General features: G+C 53.0%; 1 long non-coding RNA gene across 1 annotated transcript; it reads left to right on the top strand.

Moving 5' to 3' along the window:
- The first annotated feature begins 2,389 nt into the window (after positions 1–2,389).
- Positions 2,390–19,202, top strand: LOC116878834. The gene is made up of 4 exons (XR_004384888.1): positions 2,390–2,581; positions 10,815–10,917; positions 16,093–16,907; positions 18,796–19,202. It is a non-coding gene; the product is annotated as an uncharacterized LOC116878834 (long non-coding RNA).
- Positions 19,203–19,955: the final 753 nt, after the last annotated feature.

Genomic DNA, 19,955 nt, shown 5'->3' with positions numbered 1-19,955 from the left:
GGCCCCTTATTAATAGTAATTTAGATTCATACTTGGGAGAAGCGGGGAAGGGGGCTGGGCCAAATGTGCCCAGAATGTCAATGTGACAATGGAGCTGGAGAACTCAGAGGGGAGGAGCAGCCGCAGTTTGACTTCTGCTGAGTTGGGTTCTGTTTCCCTCAGAGAAATGGACAAAATCACAGGAGGTGGATCTTTGGAAAGAGATTACTCTGGAATTTCGATTTTTGTGCTTGCAATGATTCTGAAGAGGCTAAACTGTTATCACACAATTTTGGTGGTTTACTTCACAGTTATGTTGAAAAAAAAAAAAAATTTCCTCAGAGCTGAGATTTACCCCAAACTATCCTAAGCCTGACCTCACTGACCAGCGTGTGATGGAGCCCCCAGGAGAGCTCACTCTTCCTTCTTTGTGTTCAGTCCAGCCAGAACCGAGATCAAAATGGGGTACCCTAATCCCTGCCACCTCCACCTTAATCAAAAGTAAAAGAGAGGACTAAACATTGCATTTCTTCTGGGAATCTTCTTCCAGAAGGTAAAAAATACCAACAGACTTACCCTGAGCTAGCAGCTTACATTTAGGGGAGAAAAAAATATCTGCTTGTACTTCCTTAGAATTTAGGGAAAAGATGAAAATGAAAAATCCAACTTTGTATAGAAAGAGTTGCTCAGAATAAAACCAAGAAGAGAGAGCTCGGTCCCAGACTAAAAAGTCAAACATATATTCTGCTTGCCCTGATTTTGCTGGGTGGTCCTACTAAAGGTGCCCAGAACTAGAACCTTGAACGTAGGCTTTGACCCAAGCAGATCATTTCTTCTTCCTGGGTGTCCCTCCTTGGCTAGGAGGGTGAGTCGAATTTGAAGCTGGGAATTGTAGACCTTGGGGGTGAGAGTCCTGAGAGGAGGAAAAAGGAGTGCAAAGGGGGCTGGGGAAGGGTTAAGAAAATATATAAGACTGTGAAGTTTATAAAATAAAAACTTTAAAAATGGTTTAACAGATAAAAGATCAAATTTAAAGAACAAGTCAGGGTTTAAAAGGAGGTAAAATACAACAAAATTGAGAGCTTAAAATAAACAAAAATGAGGATAAGGCATAAAACACTTCAAGTAAATTATTCTTCAAAAGAGGAGGGGTTGGAATTAATCAAAAGAGACCTTGTTCACACCCCCCATAGAGTTTCCCAAACAATAAATTCATTTACCAAACAAAAAGAGAATACAAACTTAACAGTTTCACACGGAGGGGGAAAAAAAAAAACATGGAGAGTCAATAATGGCTAAAAAATGAATAAGGAAGGAAAAAAAGAAAGAAACAAACAAAATTGAAGTCTGCTGATTATTTGTAAATACTGAAATTGGAAGATGGAATGGAGAAAGGCGGGAAACTGACATCTTTCGAGAAGTGAAACTTGCAAAAACAGAAGGTGTAACTCATTCTCAAAGAAAAGTAAACTCTCCCTAAGTAGAATGCTTCTCCCCAAAAGAAGAAAATATAAAACGGATGTAAAAAGTGCCACTCACCCTTCTTCCAGAAAAGTGTATTAATCTGAATTTAATCTCCCCCCAAATCTGAAATAGATTATACAAAAAATAAATAAAAGGATTGCTTCCTTTCAACTAAGAGAAAAGCAAAACCGGATTTAAACTGCCTAATGGGGCAGGAAGGGGGACGTTGTTTGCAGGTGCCAGATAGGATGGGGGAGGGGATGCTTCAGGGGAGGAAGACCCGCTTACCTTTTTCTGGAGCAGTGGCCGCTAGACCGAGGTGGGCGCGGGACACAGTGAGTGTCTGCGTGCGTGTTAGGTCAAAAAAGAAAGAGAGAATCCGGGTGCCCCTGTACGAAAGAGGAGAGTAGAAGGACTGGGGGTACCCACCTCCCCACCTCCGCGCATCTCCCTCCCTCTACCCAGGCCTAGAGAGCTACTGAAAGTTACAAATTGCTTCCATTATTAGCTCATCCCGGGCGTCCTGGTCATTGGCCAACCCTGGACCACGTGGTCCCTCGTACCAATCGATCGAATTTCTAGTTGCAATTCTCTGTCTGTCCCTTGGCTCTGGGCAGGAAAGGGCGGGGGGACCGGTGGCGCGGGGGTTGGGGAGGGGCTAAAGAGGGGGGTCTCTTCGCCCCTTCACCCTCCTTTTCCGCCTTGTCCCGGGCCTGAGTGGCCGCCCCAGAAGGGGTTGAGAGAATGTTGTTGGCTGGGACACACCCGGGAGGGCACAAACTGGAGGAAGCGGACAGACACTGCCATGGACCCAGGGCCCTCTCCTCCCAGTTCCCCCGGCCGGGTCGGCCACGCTGGCCACACCCTCTTAGAGCGCCCGCGGGGTCCGGGCGGTCCCGGGGCTAGCAGCCAGGCCCCCTTGTGCCGGACGCTTGATGTTCTCTCTACGGATCACAGCTTCGGCCCACACTTTGGGGAAGGTGCTTCCCTGGGGCTCGCTCTGGATCAGGCTCCTGCGCCCTCAGGGGCACCCTTCTCACGCCACTGCCGAGTTTGCGCCCCTCCTGGGACAGTTTGAGAGGTGAACAAACTTTTGAACAGATAAAAATCAAGAGGAGTCCGTCTGGAGCAGGAGCAGGTGAGCTGGGCTCAGGAGGGGTACATACCCTTCAGCCTGAGGACAATCTGTCTCTCCCTCTCTCTGTCTCTGTGTGTGTGTGTCTCTCCTCCTGACTCCATACCCCTTCCCCTGCAGGCTGATACTAATCTGCCCTCCCTTGGAGGAATTGGGGTTAGGGCAGGGCGTCTGTCAGTTAAGTGGGTCCCGAGCAGCTTTCCTTCGCGGAATTCGGGGACTAAGGTGGCAGCTGGCAGAGGTGGAAGGATTGCTTCTGAAACTGGGGAGGGCGGGTGAAATTGGGGGCCTAAAGACCCAAAGAGTCTGGGTGTGATAACTGCTTTCTCCAAACGCAACTTGCGGGAACTTCAGAAAAGTTTTTTGAAGGAAGATGGAGAAGAGAGCAGAGTTGGGGTTTTGAGGTTTAACCTGGGAGGGAGGAGCGCTTCGCTTCCTACGCTGAAGGAAGGATGAATTTGCTTGTTTCCCCAATCAGGGTGGATTATCAATGCCCCAGACCTGCTCTCCCAGCAAACTCTTAGAGACGCTTGGAGATCCCCATAGGGGTCTCCGACGAAGGCGAGAGAAGTACCAGCCGAAAATAGCAGTTTCCCACTCTCCCGCGGAGGGGGTGGGGGGCGGGGTTATCAGTCCGGAGCCCCAGCTCTGGACAACCTCAGCCCCACTGCTCTGGGACCATTGGCTGATTTTTAAGTTAGGATGACATGAGAGAGGGAACAATTCCCAAATTTCTTCCTCTTTTCCTTGGAAACCCATTTTGATGCAGAGATCCAACTCCCGAAGATGCAAGAGTACCCCTCTCCATCCTACCACCCCCCATCACAATCCTCCTCCTTTCTCCAGCGCTCAAGGGTGAGCAAGGAAAAGAGCCCCTTACTCCGACTGGGGGCTGAGATTGCCCCCATCCACACAAGGGAAGTCCCCGGAGAAAGAGATGGTTCTTTTAAAAGGAGTCAAGGGCAGAGGGTGGTTTCAGAGGGCGCAGCTGAACTTGGGCATGCCCTGGTTGAGAGTGGGGGGAGTAGGCAGGCCCCCGGTGGGGTGCTGGGCCTTCCTTGCAGGATGGTCTGAGAAAGCAGGTGAGGGCAGAGGCCGTGGTGGGTGTACCAGCAGAGCCTGGGGAACTCTCGAGCTCCGCATGCCGGGAATGGGAGGCCCAACTTGGGCTGGCAGGTCCCCGTAGCATCTGAGGTTTGTGGGTCCTTCCCTGCACAGCCGGGCAGGCAGCAGCTGGCAAATTTGGACTAGTTCTTGGAGAGGGTCGGAAGGGGTTGTGTATCCCAGGAGGGACCATTCTCATAGAAGTACATGGTATCCCTGGCCAGTGCCCAGCCCACACCTCCAGAGGCTGCTTGGCCCTGCTCCGTGGGGAGCTCAAACCTGCCCAGACCTTTGTTTTCCCAGCAGGCGCCTGAGGTTTTTCCGCTGGTAATGCAGTGGCTGTCCAGCACCTGCTCCTCCTGGAGCCTCCGGAATTGGGCCTGCCCCCCTAACAGGTTTAAGAGGGCCCAGCCTGCACTGCCTAAAGACCTGATCTCCAGAGTGTGGGCCTTGAGAAGTCCAGGGGCAGACAGGAAAGTGATTGATACCCCCAAACTAAGCCCTTTTCTTTCCTTCCATTCTGTGGACCTACCAACCTCTCCAGCCCAGAGGAGTGGGGTGGAAGAAAGGTCTCATCCCGCCGCAATTCCAGAACTGACCTGGGAGCCGACTGGGGCTTCTCTTTGGCAGCTGCCCAGGCTCTGGGTACACTAAAGAGAAGGTGCCTTGTTCTAGGCTTCACCCCCCCTCTTGATGAATCCAGTCCTTTTGCCCCTATCTCCCCAGCACTCCCCTCGCCAAGATCTGTGGGGTTCTCTCTTTTACTCCGTCCTTTCTCCTCTTCCTCTTTCTCTTTTTTATCAGGATTGACAGAGAGACAACAATTTGCTAAGTCTTGTCTAAGCCTATACTGGGGAGCTGCGGACTCAGCCCCGACTTCTCAACTAGGGGGAACCACCCCATTCCCAGACCCTTGAATTCTGCCCCCAAGTTGAGGGAAGTTGACAAAGAATGGGTGAAGGATGGCTGGCCTGCCATGGGACAGAGCCCCAACCCGGGGAGGGTGCAGTTTTTAGCTATTTGCCTGTTGCAGAGAGAGGATTTAGAAACAAAGGAAGAGAGAGGGAAAAAATGGTGGAGGAAACAGCACAAAGAACTGGAAAATTTGTGAACAACAAAGATAAAAGACTGGTGGGGGAAGAAAAGATTTGAAAAAGCCCCAGTACTGGGGACAGAAGAAGGGCCTCCACGAGGGTGGGTGGGACAGAGGTGAACATGAAGAAATTCTGGTAAAGAACAGAATGATAAAGCAGAACTTGTTTGTTTTGTGAGGAGGGGTAGGCAGAAGGGAAGGAAAGAGAAAACAAAGGAATGAAAGAGGGAGCTCAAAGTAAAAGAAGCAGGAAGGAAAAAAGTAAAAGAGAAAAGAAACAGAAGGGAATAGACAGGAAAGGAGGATGGGAGGTGAAGGGAGGGAAGAAGACAGAAAGAAAGTAGGGTAGGTTGGGGGGGCAGAAAGAAAGGAAAAAGTGAGAATTAGAGAGACAGAGGAAAGAAAGGAGAGCAGGAAATCGGAAATCAGGTTAACAGAAAGGGGATCCCAATTAGGAGGAGGGAGGGAGGAGGGGGAAGGAGGTGGGAAAGAGGCCTGCTATGGTCGCTGTGGCTGAGCTGGGGTCTCCTGGTGCCCCACCGGCACCCCCTAGGCTACATTGGCCTTGACCTCCCCCCACTGGCTGCCCTGGCCCAGGGGAGGGAGGTGGAGGTTCTCACCAGCCCTCTGCAACCAGCTTCTCTGAGAAGCCTCTGCCTGAGCTGGAGAAGGGCTTCCTTCCACAGCCTTACCTACCTCCAGCCCAGCCCAGTGGGACTTGAGGCTCAGCGGGTCCAGATCCACTTCCAAAACCAGAACATGAAGCTAAAAAAGGTGGTTTAGAGAGGGATGGCTGGCCAAATCGCCATGGCTGTCTCCTCACCCACAGCCCCCAGCGCCTCCACCCTGACCTTGCTGCAGAGGCTGTCTGCAGGCGGGCTGCCTGGTTCTGCCATGCTCTGGCTGTGACCTTGGGCCTCAGTTTGATCAGAGGTCAAATGAGTCCTTTGTGCTGGAGGGTTCTTCTGTAATTGTGGTTACAATGCCTGTCTGTGTTTGTGCAGGTGAGAGAGGGGTAAAGAGAAGGCCTGCCCCCGCCACTCTCCCCACCCTCACCACCCCAGGAAAGGTATCTTCATTTTCTTCATTGGTGAGAAGAAAATTCCTCCTTGGCCAGCCTGACCTCCACCCATGCTCCAAAGAACTTCTTTCCAGGGCAGAGGCTTTCTCTCCACCAGAAAGGGTTGTATTCATCTGTACGAGGCTTGGCATGAGGTTTTCCAGGGCTGAAGGGGCCAGAGAAGGAAGTCATTCTTAAAAGAGAATGAACACATTTCCTACTAGGGCGAGTGGACTCTAGGTCTGCAGGACACTGCACTGAACTCATGCACACATAGATGTTAATTGGCAAAAGGGCTTTAGATTCAGCTGCAGAGGAATGAAGGCGGGGGGTGGGGGGTGTGGATGTGTGTTTCTGGAGCCTTTTGGGCCTGCGTTCCCGGGCCCTGTTCACACGCTTCCCTGGACAGCTGCCCCGTTTGATTCAAGGGGCTTTGCTTCTTTTTTTTCCCCTTTCCTTTTTTTTTTTCTTTTCTTTTTTTAAGAGGGTTTCTTCTTTTTTTTTTTTTTTAAAGATTTTATTTATTTATTTGACAGACAGAGATCACAGTAGGCAGAGAGACAGAGAAAGAGGAGGGAAGCAGTCTCCCCACCGAGGAGAGAGCCCGATGCGGGGCTCAATCCCAGGACCGTGGGATCATGACCTGAGCTGAAGGCAGAGGCTTTAACCCACTGACCCACCCAGGTGCCCCTTTAAGAGGGTTTCTTAAAGCCTGTTAGGTACCTCCTTTGTTTCCCATCAGTGCAAAGGGGAAAGTCACTGAGATGAGCCCGATCTCCAAGGGCAGTCCAAGCCTTGGGAATGGACTGGGGGACCTCAAACAACCAGCTGCCACTGGGTTCCCAGTAGGCCTTGCACTTCTTCTCAGGACCCTGGGTCCAGCACTTCCCACACTACGCTTCTAGCTGCCCCCACCTCAAGCTGCTGCTTCCCTTCATCTATCTTTCTTTCTCCCTCTATCTCTCTTGCTCCCTTTCTTCCTTCCTGTTCTTTCTGTTCTCTCTTTCCCTCATCACTGAGCCCAAGATGGGGCTTTGAGAATCAGGCTTTGCTCTGAGACCTTCAGGCATGCTACCAGGAGACCTGCCCTCGGGAGGACATGGATGCAAATATGAGGATGGGAAGATAAGGGTCAAAACAGGGAGTCAGTTTGGCTGATCAGGTGCGGGATGAATCCGCTGGTTTTCTCTAGCAGTCCTGATTATCCTGCATCCCTGCCGCTCATCCCAGAGAATCTGTTCCCACCTCATCCACCTGCTGGCCTGCCCCTGGCCACAGGGCTGGAGTTGCTGGTGCCCCCAAGGCCATTCTTTCCCAGGATGAGGGAGGGCTTACAGGAGCTCCCCTTGCCTCAGCGGGTAGGGGTGCCGGGGAGGGGGTGTGGGGAGGTCAGGGACTCCAGGTCAAAGCCTCAAACTAGGAAAGAAGCAAAGCATATTTCCTGATGCACTTCGGGGTCCTCTCTCCCTTGGGTGGAGAGGTTGGTTGGCTCTTGGCTCTTGGCTGTCTCTCCAAGGAAGACACCTGATCAGCCAGGCCCCCAGCCTGCCACATCTGCTCGGCAAAGAAGGGAGACCTCTCCTTCAAGGTCTGGCGAAAGGGATGCAGACTGTGTGCCCCAAGCAGCTTTCTTGCCTCAACCGGCCCTTCAGGGAAGGAGGGAACCTACTTGACTTTGCAGGATCGCGATCTCAGCCAGCAGAGCTGTGACAACTGCAGCCACATTCTGGAGCCTGACACTGGAGGAAGCTTCTGCCACTCGGCTCTCCTTGCTGCCTCCTTGCTGCCTTGGCCCCTGCTCATTCTGCTGTGTTGCAGCTTTCTCCCTCATTCCCGGGGTGGGAGGGATGACAGGGAAGTAAGATGTTCCTCCCCTTCCCCCTAGTCTTTCCCCATGCCCCACCAAGCCTCAAAGCTACTGATCATAATCAACCACTGCTCCCAGCCCTGCTCAGAAGGGACTCACAGTGAATTCAGATTCTCTTCTGGGCGGGAGGAAGAACGAATGCTCCTTCCTCAGTCCTCCCTGGTTCATTGATCCATTCGAAGGCCATTGGGGGGGTCAAAGTTGAGACCGGTTTGCTTCAATTGGTTTAAAATTAGCATTTTTAAAAATCATACTGAAGGCCCAGATTTCTCACATGGAGGAATGGGAGGTCTCGGGGTGCTGGGCTGGCTCAGTCCATAGAGTATGTGACTTTTGATCTCCGGGTCATGAGTTCAAGCCCACCTTGGACCTAGAACTTAACTTAAAAAAAAAAAAAAGGAATAGGAAGTCTTTACCCAGACCCACACCTCCTCTCTGTCCTTTCAAACCAGCGATGATATAAAGGCTCGTTGAGGTGAAGGCATGGAAGGAGAATGAGCAGTTGGCCCCATCTGCCAGCTTCAGCGGTTCATTCCGCTAATATTTATTTAGAGCGTACTGCATGTGAACCATCATCTGTACCTCAGTTTGTCATGGACCATCAAGAGCAATTCCTGCCCCTATGAGGCTTCAGTGTGTATGGACAGATATACAAATAAATCAGTGGAAAAGAAAGTCTGGGTTCAGCTGATTTCTACTGCAGCCTTCCAGGTGCCTGGTCTCAGAGCCACAAGCTCTGAGGGAGCCCCCAGTCCCCTCACCCCAGCGACCCACACCCACTCCGTTGAAAAACAGGACGGCCCTGGGTCTCGTTTGTTTCCCGCACTGGAAGAATATAAAATGGGGCAAGAAACATGCACTGGGATTGGCAGACCTGAAATAAAGGGTTTGGGATGTCGGCGAAGGGGCCTTCCAAGGGTCCCGTTCCACCCTTGGGACATGCCCTGTCGCCGCGCGGGGTGACCGGTTTCTCTGGGGTTGCCGAAGCAGGCTTGGGGTTTGTCTTAGTGTAATCACATGCCTGAAGGTGACAGTGAGGGTGTGCATACGCAAGTAGACTGAAGGGGGTGTATTCAAGTGTTACCGCACAGGGCTTGGCACTGGAGCAGGTGTGTGTGTGCATGCACGCTGGGGGGCCGGCTGCACACAGATCTGAACATAGCTCTTCATACATGACCCTCTGTGTTTGCAAGTGTGTGCGTACCCTCTGAATTATTATAAAATTACCCTGACCCTTACAGAAAATCCATACCAGCCTCGGCCTTTCTCCCCCGACCTCTCGACCTCTGGGGTGCCTGAGGAAAGAGCTGACCCGGTCACTGCCTCCCCCAGTCAATGAGTCTCTCTCCATTAGCATAAAACATGAATCTGCTGGCAGCTTGACAAATTATAACTAGCAGCCAGAGTTTTGCCAACTGGCTGGCTTGGGCTCTGTCTATTTATCATTGAAAATGGTAAATCATAAGAATCCAGATGACTTAATTATTCAAATCCACCCAGGACCCAGAGAAGCTGCAGTCCCGTCAGTCTCTGCCCTGAGCTCAGGGAAAGGGCAAGAGGACGGTGCTGGAAGCTTGGGTGGGGGCTGGGAGACACAGGGTCCACGGCCACCCGTCTCCTCTGCCCGGCAAGCCCAAGCCCACGTTTCTCTGCAGCCCCTCCCCTCCCTGCCTGCCTGCTACTGTCCCCAGAAGAAACCAAGCCGATTGTTTTGGCTACTGACCCTCCCAAGGCACCCCCTTCCCCACCTCCCACTGCCTGCCACCCATCCCCTAGCTCACACAGGAGGTTCTCTGCCTCTCTTTGTGTGGGTCTCTGCTAGCTTGCTCTCTTTCTCTTTCTCAGTGCCTTCATTCTCTTTCTCCTCTTTCTCATATTCCTCCCCCCTACCTCTCTCTCTCCGCTCCTACAGATGGATCCTGACCTCCCCCCACCCATAACTTCTCAGATGGAGGTTTGCCTGCGCTCCTGCCCCCTTTGTTTATACACGGTCCCAGATGTGCCCTCTCAGGACCTCCACACACCCACACTACACCACCCGTACCCCAGCACTTGAGTCCTGGGAGGTTTGAATTCTCTCCTCCGTGGAGCCACACAGAAGCATAAGTGCCATGGATGACCTTGGCCTACTCAGCCCCTCACCCCCACCCTCCACACACCTAACCTTCCTTCTGTGGGTTTCTGAGCACCATTCTGCACAGCTGGGGAGCTGGGAGACCGGCTGTCACAGATATGCCCCAGCAGGAGACAGGACTGGGTCCCAAGAAGGCCCACCCTGGGGCTGTCCCCCGGCTCCCCACACTGGACCACCTCACACCGGAGCAGAGGGATCGCTCAACTTGAGAAAAAGAAAATCTGTTTGCAGAACAAATTGTGCATCCAGAGGTCTTCCTGCTGAGCTTCTGGGGTCCCTTTGATTTCTGGGTCCTTTTATCTTTGTGTCCTCGCAATCCAGTGTAATGTCCCCAGCCCCCAGTGGGGGGTGGTGCTGGGTCCTCCACCTTCACCCATCATGCCGGAGGAGAATGTGGGCCATGAGGGGTTCACTACAGCTCCTCTCTTTTCGTGGCATCCTGACTTATTCTTTCGGGGGGCTTGTTCTCTCTGTGAAGGCCCCAGAGCCCCGGCCCCAGAGCCCCAGAGCCCACTTCTGTGTCTGCAGATGCTTGTCAGGTTGGTTCGGAGTGACCGTGTCAGCCTGTGTGTTTGTCCCTACACTTTCAGGAATCCTTATGCTGGAACAACAAGTGACAATGTCCCCACCAACAGGACACCTGAGGAAATAGCCCTCTCACTCCCCACAATTCCATTTTAAAGCCTCTGAGAAACAGTGCTCTCAGTAAAATATCAATCTTGATGAATCATCAAACTCTAAAGAGGGAGCTACTCATTTCTGCTACTGAACCTGCGTAAGTTCTTCCTTGAGTCTAGCCTTCTCCTTTCAGGGTGGAGTATGGGGATGGGGCTCCCCAGTCTCCGGAGGGGACTCCTCCACTCCCTCTCCGAGAGAACATCTACGGCGTGTCAGGGACCCTTCCAGCTCCGGACTCATCCTCACTGCTAAAACCAGCATCCCTTCCCTCTTCCCTCCCTCCCAACCTTTCCAAGCCAGGTTCCTGTTTGACCGCAAGGGCAGTGGTGAGGGGTAAAGCAGGAGTGGAGAGGATCAAGATTCAAAGGCAGGCCAGCAGCTGGACGCCAGGAAGATCAATAAAGTAGATAGATTGGAGACAGGTTTCTCCCACTTCTTTTTTTTCTGCTGGCTCAGCGGCCCCGCCCCAGCTCCTACAAGCAGGTGGGGGACAGAGCCCAGTCCTGGCCTCTCTCTGCCCTTCTAACTCAAACAGGTTCCTAATCCCTGGGTAGAGGGTAAACAGCCTCCGAACACCACCCACATTAACCACAGAAATGCCGCCAGTGTATTTTGGGCACTCTTCCCTCCTGCTCCCCCCAACCCCGTGTTACTAATTAGCCCAAGAGCTTGGGAGAAGCTTGGGAGGGGCAGCTAAGAATGCCTTTGTGCAGGCCCTACGAGCCCAGGTCTGAGCTCTGGATAGTGTCTCTGGAGCTCGAACCACTGATGGTGGCAGAGGGCTTCCCGCCCCCTCCCCACTCACTGACTCCTAAATCAGCTCAAAGGGAGACAGAGGCTTTTTTCTCTGCACCCCTCCCCAAATCCCCCTGTCTCTCCTTGGCTGTTCACAGCTGGAAGGCAGGTGGGGGATAAGAGGGAGAGTGGAATCGGCTCTGGAAATCAAACGACCCAATAAAAAATTAATTGTCTAATTAAAACCATGAGGAAGCCCCTTGCCAGAGTTTGGCTCTGAGTCGTCAGGGCTATAAAGGGTGGGAAAATGAGTCTCAGCTCCTAATAAATTCCTGATTTGCAGCTTGGTCTATCCGCGAAGGAACGCTCAGCGTTCTGCCAGGGTAGAGCTCCTGGAGGTCACTCCTTCCTCCCTCGGCCCCCAGCCCAGGTGATCACACCCACTGCCACCTCCACTCACCCAACTCAAGCCCAGGGAAAGGAGTCTCTCCAAATGGGCAGAAAAGGCTCTGCTCAGGGAGGGCAAGCCTTTCTGAGACTGGTGCTCAGGCCCCCTGACGTGGTGTTCCCCCTCTGCTTCCTGGTCCTTCTCCAGGAAAAGGAACTTCCTGGAAACTTCTCCAGCTAGAGAGGTCTTCGTTTAAGTTAACTACTAATTGTTATAGACAGGCTTACTGTGTAGATTCATTTTGACCTCACCTCCTCTATTTTTGTGAAAAATACATTTTTACTGAATTTCCAAACCAGCAGCTTCCCTCCCTTAGGCTTTAGTGCTGATTTTTGCAGGTGAATGATGGGCGACCAAGCTAAGAAATTTAATATTCCCCGCAGTAAAGGGCTGAGCACACACTGCCTCATTGGCCAGATCTTCTGGAAGAACAAACACGGAGCTAGTCTAGAAAGGAGTGCGGAGCTAGGCAAGTCTCGGGTGTAGATGAGGACCCAAACCCTGAAAAATTGTACCAAATCTTCCCTTGGATCTGTCCAATGCCTCTCTTCCCGCCCTTCCTTGGCAAAAGCCAATGCATTATACATCGTCAGAGGCATTAATTTGCAATAGCTAGAGAAGGAGGAGGAAGTGGTTAGCATATAGCCCTCAACATCATAATATGTCATTTTATTATGTAGAACACAATCCTGGATATAATATCTGTGATTTGCTTTTTAAACCCAGGAGAACAAACAAGGGTGTTCTCAGAAGGACACAGACTTATCCCATATGTACCTCTATTAATTAAAACATTTCTGTAAAGTCTCCTTTTAAGATGGACTTCATAGCTCTTCTACAAAATGAATTATTTTTTGACTGATCCCCCAAAAGCAAAGGATAAATATCTGTCACCAATAAGGACATTCAATAAACTGAGTCATGCACCCTGAGGAATTGGAAACACGTGGAGTCCCTGGCCCTTGTTGGCCGGAGGGGCTTCCCCGCCAAGGTGACTGCTGGGTGTCCGTGTGCTCCTTCTGAGGTCCTTCTTTGTGGCCACATCTGGAATGTATTATTTATCATTCCTGATAATTCTTCCTTCGTTCATCTGGTTGTTATTTTTCATCCTAAACAGTGAACTAAGCTTTCCCTACTAAGGAGAAAAACAAAAGGAAACAAATTCCTGAGCCCCATGTGGCTCAGGATCCCATTTCAGATTTCAGCAAGGTCCCACCCACAAGTGTCACCATGGTGGCTGGATCTTCCCACTCCCGAGAGCCCCAAACCTAGAGACTGGGGCACAGACCCTGGTGCCAATTTGCCTTGTGCCCACCGGGAACCAGGCCCCACTGGGTGCTTACATATGGGTGACCCTTTTCAGGACAGGACTAGCAGGCAGTTTTCCATCCCCCGATGGATGGAATTGGTCATTTCTTGTCCCTGCTACCTGGTGGAAGACTGCGTATTCCTCCCAGGTCCTACTGTTCCTGGAGAAGCTCCAGTTTCCTGATGTCCACTTCTCTGGAGGACTTAGCTTCAGAGGTCATTCTGTGCAGCTCTGTGTCTCTGGGCAAAACTCCCTTGAATATTCCCAGTCCTCAGGCGGACCAGCTTGAGTTTGTAAAGAGAACCCTGAGCCCAGAAGGGCAGGACAGTGGCCCGTGTTCACACCATTTGGGGCAGGGGGTATGGGGGTGGGCAGGGCACCACGTGTACTGAATTCTATGTGAATGGCACCACCTAGAGTGTGCTCTAGGAGCGCAGAGAGCGCTGGTCCCGGAGCTGAGTCACCCGGCACCCCAGGGGTGCCCGGTGACTCCACATGGCGTTCAAGGGTGAAACACCTACCTTCTGACAACTGATATGTCAACACCTCAGCCCCAGAGAAAGGGCTTAAAGGGGAAACCCTCCCTGCCTCACTGATGGCTGAGAGATCTAGGCTCAGCACACAGCTCACCAATCTTCTCTATTCAACTTCAAAGGCAGCCCCAGCCCCAGGGAGGACCTCAGGGGTATGGAGCAAAGCTGATCTGACCTAAATGGACAATGGATAATGTTGCCTGAGCACAGGTGAGGCCAAGCCTAGAAATCACAGGGAGACCTAAGATCCCACTCGGCCGGCCGGCAGTTTGGGGAGGGAGGGGAGCAGGTAATGGAGGGGCCAGTACAATCTTCAAGGTGCAGAGGTGTTTACCGTTGCCCCTCCTAGACCGAAGAGCCCCTTGCCTGCAAGCAAGCTGCTCTAGCCTCCTCACCTGTGTCAGCCTGGCCCGTCTGGCCCCGGTGCTTTACCCTCTGCAGAGCCCTCCCTCTGTCCTTTCAACCCCTTCCATTTTCTCCTCTCCCAGAGTCTTTTTGAACAAAACCTACTGACCTCTGTTATTTCCACGACTTTCCCCTCAAGCATTCTCTCAGCCTGCAGGCATTCAGGGCCCCCCACCGTGTCCTCCCCTCACTGGGACAGGGCCCTTTCCCGCGTCCTAGTCACCCCATGATGCCAGGACACCCCCGACTCAGCAGCTCACAGATGCTCTGCTCTCAGAGCCCCAGATGAGCTACCACATCAAAGACTGGGACACCAGCACTCAGAGGATGGGGACACCCAGTCAAGGACCAACCAACCTACCTTGACTGAACTCCTTCTTTGTTCTGGCATCGTGGGCCACAGAAAGAGCAGGGGTAAGGAATCTGGTCCCAAAGAGCACTGGGTCGTGCGACCAAAAAAAAGAAAAGACATAATCATCCCAGACTTAAAATAAACCTTACCATGAAGGTGTACTTGGTGGACAATAAATTTCAGAGGTGGGAGAAAAAGCTGTCAACTAGAATCCTCCCAAAAGACACCCGGAGGAGGTCAGCTGGAGCTGGGATCCCCTCAGAGGCCTCCCCGAGGCTAAAGAATCATCACATGGGTGGGCTCCATTTCCCCAGCACATTGGCCACTGGGGAACATCCCTGAGCACCCGCTCTCTGCCAGGCTCTGCGCCAGGCACCAGAAACACAAGTCCAAGGGAGTTTGTGCCTTCAAGGCGCTGTCAGCCTAGATGGGGGAAGAAATTGTAAGTAGATCTTCATAAAGCAGTGAGGGAAGGACCATCACTTCTGGTACAGCCAGGCATTATCAGAGCACCACAAACACACCTAAATCTGTCTGTGGAAAGGGCAGACGAAAGGGGTAGGGAAGGCATCCTGAAATGGGGAGGCCAGTGTAAACCAAGCACATGGTACCCCTTCTTCTCCCTGCACCCCTCCCAACGGAAAGTCACCTTCCGCCCCATCAGCTTCTTCAACCAAGGTCCTTGTGGGGTGTGCACACCCCAGCACACTTTCCCACGCAAACTCGAAGCAGGTAACTCCAATCCTGAACTGGGATGGGAGCTCTGGGGTGCCTCCCTAACCCATCTGCCCCTCAGTTCTCCCACCCACCCGGCACAATGGCCGCGTGCTCTCTGATTCCCAGCCTTGGAAGAACCCTGGGCAAGAGAAAGGGAAGACCCTACCGTCTCTGGGAATCACTTGGTCTGCCACCTTCCTCCTCCCCACCTTTGGGGAAGATGGCCCTGCTTCCCCCTGGTTCTCCATCTGTGATCCAGTGCCCACCTCCCACTGCTGCAGCTCTTCCTCCTCCCCACCTTGGAAGAACACACGCCTCCCTCCAGATCTCCCTCCAAGGCGGCTGAGTGGGAGGGAGGTCACCTTTGGCCCCATTTTCCTTGGCCTAGGCGGGCTATTTTGGAAATGAGAAACCCCCTTTGCCCTTTCCTCCCCTCTGGGGAGCACGCTCCCTCCCCTCTCCACATTCCCCAGAAGTTCTCAGACTGAGATCCATCCTACGTGAAGTTATGTGGTGAAATCAGCGCTTTCCTGCCCTGCAGGCGCCGATGCTGGGAAGGGAGCCTACACAAACCTTTGATGTAGGCACGTTTTTAAAGGCCCACCTGTCCCCTGTCTCTCCCCAGCCCCCAGCCTGAACTGCTGGAGCCCCTCATCACAGCTTTAAATCCCAGGCTCCCCACCCCAACCAGGCCAGGATCAGGTCACACACACCCTCTCCCACTGGGGGTAATCAAACCCAACCACGCTCACTCAGGGACATCTGTCTCCAGTGAATAAGGAGCGATCCCAAACTTGAGGGGTTCGGTGACACTTAAAAGCTTCAAGCAGGAAGATCTGCAATTTCTCTTGGAGCAGGGCCTGTGGGGAGGGTCGCTGGGAAACCCTTGTTTGATGTTGCGCTTTCATGGCTGTGGTTTGATCCAGATGTTCCCCACTTGTGGGATTTTCTCCTTGGGAGGGAGGGGCCCTTGGCTGTGAAGACATTTCCACCATGTGCACATGTGGGTCTGGGCCGGCGGGGTGGGGGTGCTCCTCTAGCTGATCTCACTCTGCTCCCACCAACCTGATCTCCCCCAGGATCACAGCTATTCCCTCCACACTCAAAGAAGAGAAGATAGCATTCCCACCAAGGGGCATTCCTAGCCCCTTGTAGGTTTGCTGTGTCACTCTCTAGAAATGGCTCTGCCTCTCTGTTCTTCTGGCTCCATAAGATGAAGCTGAATTTGGTGTCCAAAGTTGGTTCATTCCCAGATCGTGAAAAGAATAGAAGAGCAAGTTCAAGACCCAGATTTCTGGCCAAGGAACAATCATCTAAGAAATTGTAAGTGGGATTGACCTGAGTGTGGATGAGTCAGGGCTGTGGAAGAGGAAGTGGTCATCCCTCTGGGGGGTCAGTCCTACCAGGGTCGAAGTAAACCTTTCCAGACACACAGACCCCTCTGCTCCCTCAGAGCTTGAAAAGGTTAAGACTCAAAAGCTGCCCTGAAACCTGGAAATCTTTCCTTCAACGTTAAAAGTCTTCAGACGTTCCTCCTGTTGTCCAGCCTCAGGGACTGCTCCCTATCCCAGGAGGCGCCTCCCCCAAAGAAAGCATGTCGGTCACAATCAGTGATCCTCCAAAGCCCCAGGCATCCTTCTAGACACTTCTGTCTTCTGGAATCAGAAGAAGGGCTGCCAACTCCATCAGAAATCAGGTTGCTCCTGGAGCCATGCCGGTGAGCACATAAACACTTCTTGAATCCCTGCCCTCATCGTAGAGGTCATGGCTTACACTGGACACGTGGGTGTTGAGTGATGGAGGCAGGGAAGGCAAATGAAACTCCAAGCCTTGCCGGACGAAGGCCCCAGGCTACAAGCAGATCCTAAAGGACTCACCTCAGCCCCAAGGTTGGGTAAGTGGACTATTTTAGGAGGGGACTGTGTGGGGAGAGAGAACGTGTGGGAAGCTTCTTGCAAGAAGAGGAGATTTGGGGGAGATGAGGGAGCGGGGGAGCCACGGAGTGGACGGAGGAGGGCCCAGGGCTGGAGAGACCCAAGAGAGATAGTCTAGTGGGAGAAGAGCGAGCTGCTTCTCCCAACAGCCCAGAGGGAAGGAAGGCAGAAGATGGGAAAAGCCCCACAGGCTATCCCACCTGGAGAAACTGAACACCGTCCCCAGCTCCCCTTACTCTGTGTAACACCAGAAAAATGCATGTTTGGGGGATCAGCTTTTCCCCTGGAGGCCCTGAGGGTCAGTTCTCAGGTCCACCCTTCCTTCGGATTTTGATGCAGTCAAGCACAGATGGGTCAGGTCATAATGGTGATGAGGTGAGTGGCATCGGGTCTCCCTGGCTTGAATTTTTTCTTATTCCCCTATATCCTCTCTCTCTTAGGCAATAATTTCTCATTTCACTTGGTCTTATATACCCCATATGTCTCTAGCTCAGAGAACTAAGAAACACTCCATCATTCTTAAGCTGGGCCTTGCCACCTGCGAGCCCCTCCCCTCTCACACATATGTTCACACAACTGGGGCAAGTGGTAAGCTTCCCCACGGCCCCCTCCTGCCCCTCTCCCACACTACCCTTCTCAGCTTTCGGACTAGAATTAGAGCTTTCTCTCCAGCTGGGGGGTGGCAGGGGCATGATAGGAGATCTTCACAGCTGGATAGCAGCTGGAAGAGCCCCACCTGTTCTGTGCACTCACAGTGGCTCCCTGGAGGCGACCAGTGACAAGGGGAAGAGGCACTGGGAAATCGTGGGCTGGGGGAGCTCGTGCATTGGGATTCAGGACATGGTATGGTCTGGTCTGGGGTGCAGGGGAGGCCAGGTGCTCAACAAGGTCTCCTGGGTCTCTCAAGCGGCTGATGGTGTGGGGCACAGTCCGCTCAGGGCATCTGAAGACTCTTCTTCCCCACCTCCTCCCCTCCGCCTCTCCTAGTCCTCATTACTGTGGAATCTAAGTGAGGACACACCTGTCCCAAGTGCTGCCCTCAATCTGTCCCCCCACCCTGCCCCGTGACTTCCACTTCCCTACACCCTTCCACCCGTGCCCAAATCATCACCCTGCGGGCTTGCTAGAGTCTGACCCAAACTCTCTACTCCAGAGACAGACCTGTCCCTAACTCCCACTGCTGCTGTGGGTGGAGAAACTGACATAGGACCAGAAAAACCATCCTCCGTCTTTTCTCCTGAAGGGCTCACAGACCCCAGGCCCCTTCCCAGAGTCAGAACTCCCAGGTAACATGAAGAACCTGACAGGGGAAGGGCCCTCATTCTCTCACTCGGGCCTGGAAACATGAGAGCTTCCCCTGAGATGTGAGGGCTCCGCTTCGGCGCTGTGGAAGGCTCACCACCACCAACCCCCACCTACCCACCTCATCAGCCCCATTACTGCCAAAACAGAGCTGTTTGGACAAGTCTGACGCCCAGGACTGGGCTAAGAAGTTCGGGCAGGAGGGCAGAAGTGAGAAACACTTCCTCAGTGTTTCCTGCAAGCCCACTAGGCTAGAGGGCCATGAGCAGGTCCACTGGGTCACAGCCCTGGAAACCTCCCCGGGTTGCACATGAGACCACTGAACTCCCTGAAGCTGGTAAATAAGATCCCGGCCAGCAAGCAGTCGGCACGGAGGTCCTGCTATGTGCTGGGTTGGATTCTGCAGGGGGAAGTAGGGGAAAGGAGGGTCATTTCCTTAGTCTTATGCTCCATATCCCACAGTAACCCCCAGAGGTACATAGTATAAATATGGGAGATCCCCATGCTAGTACAAAACCCCATCATCTTATCTTCCCCTCTGCTCAGACATGTGATCATGTGTGGATCTCAGACACCCAAGCTAGACAGAAGGAAGGACTTCCCCGAGTACGGGTTGGCAGTGCTGTTAGCAATTTCATCAGACATGGAGGCCTCTCTTCTTGGAAGGCAGTGAAGCAGGAGAGTCCCCATGCTGCTGAGCCAGGGGTGAGGTAAGTCCCCCGTCTTCACGAAGATTGGGGGAGGGGATGGCTAACATGACACCTCAAGACCCTACCCAGCAGAGATGTGAATATGAGGACAAGAGGACACACAGAGGGACAGACGGATGGAAGGACTGGAGGAGCAGGGAGGGGGAGCATGGTGGGAGAGATGAATGGTCTCCGGTGGACTGATGGATGGTGGCTGAGGTTTGTTTACTGGCAGCCCCTAGCCCGCCATCGCCGGGGGAGAGGAATGGCGGCTGGTACATCAGAGGGCTCTTAGGGAAGCTCATGGAGATGATTTAGATGGGAATGAATCAGCTCCATATGGATTAAGTGTCCCCGCAAATCCCAGGATCTTACAGATGAGGGGACGGGGCAAGGGCACCAAGGGGAGGGGCAGGGGAGGGGGCAGCGTGGAGCTGGTGCAAAGAAACACGGGCCTGGAGCCAGGTGGGGGGGTGCCCTGGGAGAGCCCCAGGGGGCCAGCCAGGCACCAGCGGTGTGCCCCCGGGTCTGTCCGTACCGTGTCTCTCAGGCTCGGTATCAGGCTTTAGGGGAAGACCCTGTATGCAGGAGTGCCCTGTCGGGAGTTTCTCTCCATTTTCCTTCACCTCTTTCTCTCTCCTCCTCTCTTGCATGTGTTTTTCCATCTTTGCTCTTGGGTCCCTCCCCCTTCCTTCTCTCCTCTCTGTTCTAGTCTCTCTCCTTCCACACTCCCCTCCTCTCCTGCCCCCTCTCTCTGCTGCCCTGCTCCCTTCACTAGAGGTGTGGCTGACAGCTGCCAGCAGGTCCTGTGTGCTCCAGCCCTCTGGTCAGCCCTCCCTCTGGATTCAGGTGCAGCACTCCCCTTCCCTCGGAGCCCTCAGGCTTGGAGGCGTCCGAGAACACCAAAGGTGGTATGAAAGTGATTTTTTGACTACAAAAATTTCTTTCTTTTCCTCTCTGCCTGCCCTGCCCTCAGCCCTCCGTTCTCCCAGTGCCAGAGGAACCTGGAAGCAAGAC

This window comes from Lontra canadensis, unplaced genomic scaffold, assembly GCF_010015895.1.
Source record: "Lontra canadensis isolate GAN:19392208 unplaced genomic scaffold, GSC_riverotter_1.0 scaffold59, whole genome shotgun sequence".
NCBI lineage: Eukaryota > Metazoa > Chordata > Mammalia > Carnivora > Mustelidae > Lontra > Lontra canadensis.
Note: the sequence above shows the minus strand (reverse complement) of the source record. Positions and strands in the feature narration are given on the sequence as shown.